Below are 9628 nucleotides of genomic sequence, written 5' to 3'. Positions count from 1 at the left end.
ATACAAAATTTTTCGTTATATGGCGTTTTCTTGTTTTTGATTTTTTTGTTTTCCTGTCGCAATGAAAATATCGATGCAAATAAATTTTTTACTCGCCTTTCATTTCACGTTTTATGCCTGTAACAACAATAAAATTGCGTTAAGCGCCAGTTTCTTCAATGAACACCATTTTAAGGCAAAAAAAGCCTTGTCATCTGCATCTGATGATGATGATGATGATGAATTTTAATGATGCAAGGGCATCTCGAGCCAAAGAGCGCCAAATACAAGGTGAACATTCTATCAAGTTTATGTAATGTGGTAAGTTTTGATGTTTCTTGGAGGGATAAAAAACAGTGGTGTATAGAGCCTAAAAATTAATTCGCTCTGTAAATTCACTAAAAACAGTGGTGTATACCGCCTAAAATTCATTCGTGATGCATGATGAGCTGTGAAAAAAAGGATGTAGATGCTTTAAAAGATCTCATTCGTCGTCTCTAGGAGGAACGGGCTGAGACCCGTGTCGATAAGAAATTTCATGTAAAAAGCCTACTTTCGATCAAGATATCAGCACATGGTTTAAAGGAAACATTGGGTTGTCACCAAAAATAATAGAAGGTATTGTATATGTGTACAAGGAGGGAAAATGACCTCTCCTTTCTGGTTCCAGTTGCGCACATATAATTAAAACATTAATTACAGTAAGCCGATCGCCACATCTCAAACAGTGGTGCAGGAGAATTTGTTAAAAGCTATGTATGTGTTGTGTATGTGTGGCCAATTCTCAGCCTGCTCAAAGCTACTTCTTTAAATCTGTCTCGTTTTTCTGTGGTGTACCTGCCTATCCTTGGCTTTATTGTGTGTAGTTTATTTTCTGTTGCTGTGTCCCATTCCTCTAGCCATTAATGCTTAATCATGTTTTTTATGTGTGGCGTGATGTCGTGATAAGTTATCTTGTCAATGTTTGTGTCATTTCGAAGGACAGCTGACGCAGCAAGCCTATCAGCAACCTCGTTGCCTGGTATACAACGGTGGCCTGGCACCCAACATAGCGTAATTTTAAGTTCTAATTTATGTGCAGACATGAGGTTGTAAAAGGGAGAGTTTAGGACTGGGTTCTTATGCCATTCCGAATAAGATAGAGAGGTTAAAACGCTGATGGAGTCTGTGTAGATTACCGCTGTACCTACTTTGTTTTCAATAATGTGTCTCACAGAAAGCAGGATTCCATGCCATTCAGCGGTGAATATACTTGTATGTCTATTAAGTGTTTTTGAAAGTGAAAATTGCGGTCCTTGTGCTACACAGGACATTTGAGCATACTTTGAAGCATCAGTGTAATACTCATCACAAATGTACTTCGCCTGAAGTGACATGAAGTGCTGCTCTATGACAATAGGGGATGCGTGCTTCCCCACTTCAAGAAATGACAGGTCACAATTTACATCATGCATTTCCCAAGAAGGAATTAACTTTTATGGAAGTTGTATTAAGACTAGTAACATGACGTCCAGATGTTCAATATGCAAGACTACTCTGATTGAATATAGTGGGGTTAGAGATGGTTTTCTTGAGAAAAGTGCTGTGCTAGTTTTGTCAAGCAGGCGCTGGCGACATGGGTGATCATTTTGGCATAGTACCTTCATAGCATAAGTTACACAAGTAAATTATCTTCTTAGTTGCAGTGACCATCGATTTTCCTCGACACAAAGACTAGCAATTGGGCTAGTTCGTAAAGCACCTGTGGCGAGGCGAAGGCCGAGGTTGTGCACAGGATCGAGCAATTTTAGAGTAGAGGATGATGCGGACCCACAGACCATAGAGCCATAGTCAATGCGCGATAGAACTACATTATTTAGAAGGCTCAGAAGGCAGTCGCGGTCTGTGCCCCATGAAAGGAGATAATTTTTAGCAGATTCATTGCTTTGAGACACTTCAGTCGCAACTGTTTTATGTGAGCAATGAAGGAAAGTTTTTCGTCAACAACTACGCCAAGAAATTTATGTTCCTTTTTAAAGGCAAGGTTCTGACCATTCAATGTAATGTTGGGGTCAGGTCTGATGCCACGCTGTTTAGAGAAAAGTGCACAAACACTCTTTTCAGAGGTACATTTAAACCCATTGTCATTAGCCCACCTGGACAATTTGTTAACACCAAGCTGAGTCCGTCGTGCACAGATGGCACAGTTGCAAGATTTGAAGCTTATCTGGATGTCATCAACATATACAGAGCGAGAAATGGTTTTTGGCAGCAGGCTTTTTAGAGTTCATTTTGACTATGAAAAGTGTGCAACTGAGAACACCACCTTGAGGGACACCATTTTCTTGTATGTACTGCTTTGAGTATGCATTGCCAACACAAAATGTGAATGTCCGTTAAGACAAGTAACTTCGTATTGTATTCAACATGTTCCGTGGGATGCCAAGAGAGAAGAGGTCGCAGATGATACCATAGCGCCAAGTGGTATCATATGCTTTTTCAAGATCGAAGAAGACAGATAAACAATGTTGTTTATGTACAAAAGCATCGCTTGCATAAGACTCAAATGCAATGAGCTGATCCGCTGTTGACCTCTCAGCCCTAAAACGAGCTTGGTTTTCGTCAAGAAGACCATTATATTCAAGGAAATGAAGGCGGCGATATACCATTTTTTTTTCAAAAAGCTTGCATAGGCAGCTGGTTAAAGCAATAGGCCGATAACTGGCGGCAAGTGTGGGCTCATCTACGGGTCTTAATTTTGGAATGATGATTGCTTCATTGCATACTTTAGGAAAGCGTACTGTGGCCCATATTTTACTATACACGCAGAGTAGGGTTTGAAGCATGTCCACATGCAGCTGCCTGAGCATTCCGTATGTGATTCTGTCAGGACCTGCTGCTGAGTTCTTACATGCACTGAGGGCAATCTTCAGCTCCTGCAAGGTGAATGGGCTATTGTACCCTCCAGTGCACGGTTTTTTATTATAGGCTTCCTTTCCTCAGTTGCCTTGTGCCGCAAAAAGGAATCTGTATAGTGAGTCGAGCTGAATATGTCTTCAAAGTGCTTCCCTAGAGTGCCTGCTTGATGTTCAAGGGAGTGACTATTGGTTCATACTTAACCAGCCAAAAGACGAGACACAGCAAAGAGGAGGACAGGACAAGGCTGGACTAGCAACTGAATGTTTATTGATCAGAAGAAAACAACGAAGACTCCTTCCGAAAAGCTCGCGCACAACCCAACTGGTGGAATGGCAGGAAATTGGTAAGAAGATAAAGGAGAAAATTCAAAGCCAATTCAAAGTCAAGGCCTAACTAACGACTTTTCTAATAGATCAAATTCCTTACAATGAATTGGCTTTGAATTTTCTGCTTCATATTCTTCCCAATTTCCTGCCATTCCACCGGTTGGGTTGTGCGCGAGCTTTTCGGAAGGAGTCTTCGTTGTTTTCTTCTGATCAATAAACATTCAGTTGCTAGTCCAGCCTTGTCCTGTCCTCCTCTTTGCTGTGTCTCGTCTTTTGGCTGGTTAAGTATGAACCTATACCAACGTGCCCAGTCGTCAACCTTGTTGAATTTCACCATTATTGTCGAAAAAGGGTGTTGGGAGAGTGCTATATCCTTTGAGTGCTCTTATTCTGTTGTAAACTTTTTTGCGTCAGAATAAGAGTTCACTGAGGAAAGGAACGATGCCCAGCTTTCTCACTTAGAGATGTGCGAATACGCCTGCCATTTTCCTTTGCACGCTTAATGTGTATTAGGTTTTCGGCTGTGGGGTATCGGCGTAGCTTCGACCAAGCCCTGTTTTGACTTTCACGAGCAGTCTTACAATCCGCCTTCCACCGGGGTCGTCGTTTATTTCGTGGCTTACCTGACGTTTGTGGAATATTTTTCTGTTGCCTCTATATTGTGCAACATGATCAAGTGGTGATTTCATCAACGCCTAAGTCAGCAGCTGATGAACAAGGCAATGAAGAGTGTTCCCTGAACATCTCCCTGTTGGCTGCATGTTCTTTAAACTTTCTAAGGTAAGATACATTTTCATTTTTATTCCCAGCATACTTTACAGAGATCGGGAAATCGTCACTTCCATATAGATTGTTAATAACAACCCACTCTGTAGCTGCCAAGAGCATTGGGGTGCCAATAGCTAAATCTATGGCTGTGTATGTGTTATGTACTATGTTGTAGTATGTTGGCTATTTTGTGTCAAGCAAGCACGATCCAGAGGACAATAAAAGTTATTCAATTAGCACACCTCGGGAGTCCGTTCTTGTACTACCCCACAGTGGGTGGTGTGCATTAAAGTCTCCGACTTGCAGCCATGGTTCTGGAAGTTGGTCAATCAGCTTTTCAAAACTTTCGCTACATAGCCTATAATCTGGAGGAATATACAGAGAACACACTGTTATTTTATCGAAATTTAAGATTCGTATTGCCACTGCCTCTAAGTCTGTATTCAGCGAGCTGTTTCGACATGTGATTGATTTTTGAGTTACAATGACAACACCGCCAGAAGGGCTAATGCTGTCTTTCCTGGACACAAGATACTGCTTCAGGAAACTTGTGTCTCCTGGTTTTAGGTGGGTTTCTTGCAGACAAAGCTTGGTTGGTGCTTGGTGAGGATTTCATATACATCATCCAGATTGTTTAGCAGTCCTCGAAAGTTCCAATAAACAATGCTGTCAGTAGCCATTTTTGTAAGTGCGGAATGGGGAAGCGAAGGTGGGTTTAAGACTCGCCACCTTTATCAGGAGGCTTAACTGGCGTATGTCTTTTTGATTTGAAGCGGTCCAACAGGCCCCGCCGCTCATTGGCGAACTCCCTGGACACCACTGGCGCTGCGGAGTCCACACTCACCTCCATCGTCTCTGGTGAAAGCATGGAGGCAGTAAGTTTTCAAGAGGAACCATGTCCCTCTCAGATGTATTTGGTGTCCCGGACGTCTGGGGGAAAGTGACCTCCGGGATCGCAAAGATTGGTGCAGCCGGTGGCTGCTTAGTGAGGAGCCGTGGTGGGAGCACGTCAGCAGCATTGCACTGCGTGCCCACTGTTACTAGACGCGACCTGGACCCTCTGCGGGCTGCGTCAGTATAGGGAGAGGAAGAAAGCATTCTATGTTTCTTTCGCGTCTCTCCGTATGATATATTCTCAGTGACCTTCAAATTTATCACTTCCTTTTCTGCCTGAAAGGCCACAGAGGACCGTGAGTATGCAGGGTGTGTGCCCTCACAGTTCACACATTTTAACTCATATGCACTGCCGTTGTCGGTTGCATGGTCGTGAGCGCTGCACTTAGCACATGTAAGGCGTCCTCGACATGTTTGGCTACCATGCTCATACCGCTGGCACTTGAAGCACCTGCGGGGATTTGGTATGTATGGGCTTACTTTGCATCGGATGAATTCCACATTGATGAACTAAGAAGTGTGCTCCGGTTGAAAGTGAGAACAATATGTTTGGTTCTTATTTCCTCATTCTTTCGCCTGACTGTTATTCTTTGAACCGAGATACAACTTGGTTCTGGATGCCTTCAAGGAGGTCTGATTCTGTTTCATTTAAGAGGTCTCGCTCAGAAATCACTCCCTGACAGCTGTTAAGACTGCCGTGAGGCATAAAATGAATGTCAAGGTGAGCAAATGTCTTTGTTAAGAGAAGCTTGTCTGACTGGCTTTTGTCTGATACCTCTATTAGTAGGTAACCAGATCCTAGTTTCTGGCTTTAGAGTTAGTCCCAGTGATGGCCTTCAGCGAGCTGACTATCAGAAAACCTGATAACTCATTTACAGGTTTATACTCTGATAATGAGCGCAGGACAAGAAACTTTGTGAAGTTCTCAGTTGGTTCCGTAATTTTTTGTCACTTTGGTGCGACTCTTTTTCGGAGGTCGATTAAGTTTTTTTATTATTGTTTTTCCCTGCATTATGGGTGGTCTAAAGGTTCTTAATATTATGTCGCCTCTGTTTCACCCTTATATGCAGAGGAAGGTCCCGGAGCCCTTCACCTTGTAGACAGATGGGGAGCCGGTCGGCCGAGGCTTGACCATGACCTCGACCGCAACCATTCACGGTTTCCACCTTTCAACCTATCGCCACGGTACGGATTACAGCTTCGGTATGGGGGCTGAGGGTCCTTGGTGACGCCAAGCACCAACACCTCATTACAGAACGTGCCCCTGCGGGGGTCATCTACATCTCACGAATATCACTTGGTGCTGACAGTACTTGATGGTACCCATAAGATTGGCGTCGCAACAGTCGTTGTCTAGCCAGTGAAAAAGGCAAGTGTAAATATGCGTAACAGATACCAGTGTAGCAGGGAGCCAACCAACAACGGACCTCAATGCAGCGCCACTAGTTACATACTTTCGTATCGAAACTGTTATGCAGCCGATCATTGGACAGCGTCTTGGTTGTTGTCCTATTTCGCTTTCTATTCAAAATTTACCTACTATTAAAGTAAAAATCAGTTTGCGGTGGAACATAGAATACACGACAAAAATATATCGAACTGTTTGCCTTCCAATCAAGATTTCGGCTGGAAAATAGAAATTTACTGGTTGTTTTTTGTGAACGTATTTAGGTCAATGAAGTAGAACAGATATTCTCTGTACAGGTACAGACATTTTCTTAAAAATACCTGTAATTTCACACACATTTTTTACAGTGTATGAAACTATATAATGTCCCGCGGCGCGGTATCATACCGGATACAGACACAGCACAGAGGGCGCGAGCGGACGACCTCGTGAGAGTCAGCACTTGCCGTAGTTCGCCACGGCCTGCGCTCCAAGCCTGTCGTCACCGTCGTCATCGTAGTAGGGGGGAAGCCGTTCGACCTCTACTCGCGGAGCACACACGCCGTAGGTTGGCTGTAGCTCGAGGAGAGACAAGAAGCTCTCCTTGCTCAGCTGTGGCGATTTAGAGTTTTCTGCGCCAATAGTCGATCGTCGAGGGCTGCGGGGCTGTAGCTCGAGGAGAGACAAGAAGCACTCCTTGCCCAGCTGTGGCGATTTAGAGTTTTCTGCGCCAATAGTCGATCGTCGAGGGCTGCGGGGCTGTAGCTCGAGGAGGGACAAGAAGCTCTCCTTGCTCAGCTGTGGCGATTTAGAGTTTTCGTCTCCAATTGTCGATCGTCGAGGACTGCGGGGCTGAAGCTCGAGGAGAGACAAGAAGCTCTCCTTGCTCAGCTGTGGCGATTTAGAGTTTTCTGCGCCAATAGTCGATCGTCGAGGGCTGCGGGGCTGTAGCTCGGGGAGAGACAAGAAGCTCTCCTTGCTCAGCTTTTGCGATTTAGAGTTTTCGTCGCCAATAGTCGATCGTCGAGGGCTGTGGGGCTGTAGCTCGAGGAGAGACAAGAAGCTCTCCTTGCTCAGCTGTGGCGATTTAGAGTTTTCTGCGCCAATAGTCGATCGTCGAGGGCTGCGAGGCTGTAGCTCGAGGAGAGACAAGAAGCTCTCCTTGCTCAGCTGTGGCGATTTAGAGTTTTCTGCGCCAATAGTCGATCGTCGAGGGCTGTGGGGCTGTAGCTCGAGGAGACACAAGAAGCTCTCCTTGCTCAGTTGTGGCGATTTAGAGATTTCTGCGCCAATAGCCGATCGTCGAGAGCTACGGGGCTGTTGCTCGGGGAGAGACAAGAAGCTCTCCTTGCTCAGGTGTGGCGATTTAGAGTTTTCGTCGCCAATAGACGATCGTCGAGGGCTGCGGGGCTGTAGCTCGAGGAGAGACAAGAAGCTCTCCTTGCTCAGCTGTGGCGATTTAGAGTTTTCTGCGCCAATAGTCGATCGTCGAGGGCTGCGGGGCTGTAGCTCGAGGAGAGACAAGAAGCTCTCCTTGCTCAGCTGTGGCGATTTAGAGTTTTCGTCGCCAATAGTCGATCGTCGAGGACTGCGGGGCTGAAGCTCGAGGAGAGACAAGAAGCTCTCCTTGCTCAGCTGTGGCGATTTAGAGTTTTCTGCGCCAATAGTCGATCGTCGAGGGCTGCGGGGCTGTAGCGCGGGGAGAGACAAGAAGCTCTCCTTGCTCAGCTTTGGCGATTTAGAGTTTTCGTCGCCAATAGTCGATCGTCGAGGGCTGCGGGGCTGTAGCTCGAGGAGAGACAAGAAGCTCTCCTTGCTCAGCTGTGGCGATTTAGAGTTTTCTGCGCCAATAGTCGAATGTCGAGGGCTGCGGGGCTGTAGCTCGGGGAGAGACAAGAAGGTCTCCTTGCTCAGCTGTGGCGATTTAGAGTTTGCGTCGCCAATAGTCGATCGCCGAGGGCTGAGGGGCTGTAGCTCGAGGAGAGACAAGAAGCTCTCCTTGCTCAGCTGTGATGATTTAGAGGTTTCTGCGCCAATAGTCGATCGTCGAGGGCTGTGGGGCTGTAGCTCGGGGAGAGGCAAGAAGCTCTCCTTGCTCAGATGTGGCCATTTAGAGTTTTCGTCGTCAAGAGTGCATCGTCGAGGGCTGCGGGGCTGTAGCCCGAGGAGAGACAAAAAGCTCTCCTTGCTCAGCTGTTGCGATTTATATTTGTTGGCGCCAAGAGCCCATCGTCGAGGGCTGTGGAGGCTAGGGATGAGCAAAAATGACGTCTTGGAAGCTCTCTTAGAACACTTCTTTTTGAGGGGGCAGGGCAGCTTCCTGGTCGAAGTATGGTCCATGTACGTTATCCCTTGAGGCCCCTCGACATTCCGAAGCATGCTTGACTCCCCGCACCTGCAGCAAATGTAGAAAAAGGGTTATTTGACGACGTCGAGGTCTCCGGTAGCAGCGGAGCAATCCAGAGCAAACTGAGAGGCTCTGCATGATAGCAAGCGACAGACGGAGTCTTCTTCGTTCGCGTCTAGCGAGAGGTCCGTGTTCTTCACAATGCATTTTTTTTAAATTCCTTTGTTCAATTTTTCTTCGCTTTTTTTTCTGCTTCTGCTCAGAGCTTGCCTGAAATTACCAGCCAGTAATAACCGCAGATACTGCTCTCCCTCTCTGCACTAATGGCGTTGCAAGTTTGTAAGAGCTTTATTAACATGTTTAGTAAGGCCGCATATTTCCAGTCGCAGGCTACAAAATACTATAGCCTTCACTATTCTGGGTACGCTACACTCAAGATGTTTTAGCGCTGTCTCGCTTATTTACTCTTCGGCTTTTGCACAAGGTTATGGGCGACAAAAATTTAAATATTGCTTCCTCACTGCCGTCGTATATAATACGCTTTGGAAGGAAGCCTTGCTCAACCTTTGTCCTCAACTTATCTTGCGACCAATGCAGAAGGCTACGGAGTCAAATATGGTATAGGCACAACGGAAAGAGATAGAAAGCGTGCAGAGTGGGTCAGTGAAATACCTCAGTGGAATTAAATCTTGCGATTCAGTGGGAATCAAGAAGGAGGAATTCATGCAGTGCGAAAAATAACAGATGGGCGCTAAGAGAAACAAAATAGGTCAGGGAAGGAAAGCGTAGCAGAGGATGAGAGGAAGTTCCGTAGGAGTGGAGGTTAGGAAGTGTGAAGAGGTAAAGTGGATGCGGCTAGCAGATAACTGGGTTTATTCGCGGAAAGCCGGGAAGGTTTTCGGCCTGCAGTGGGTATGGTGCAGCTCACTTTGATAAGGGTGATGCAGAGAACGTGAGTGAGGAAGGACACATTTTTATTACTGCTCAATATATGTTTGAGTTGCTGCTCGCACCGGAAAGCATGGCGTC

Source organism: Amblyomma maculatum, chromosome 7, assembly GCF_055883805.1.
Source record: "Amblyomma maculatum isolate TAMU_Amacu chromosome 7, ASM5588380v1, whole genome shotgun sequence".
NCBI classification, from domain to species: Eukaryota; Metazoa; Arthropoda; class Arachnida; order Ixodida; family Ixodidae; genus Amblyomma; species Amblyomma maculatum.
The sequence above is the reverse complement of the archived record's forward strand: the minus strand, read 5'-3'. Positions refer to the sequence as shown.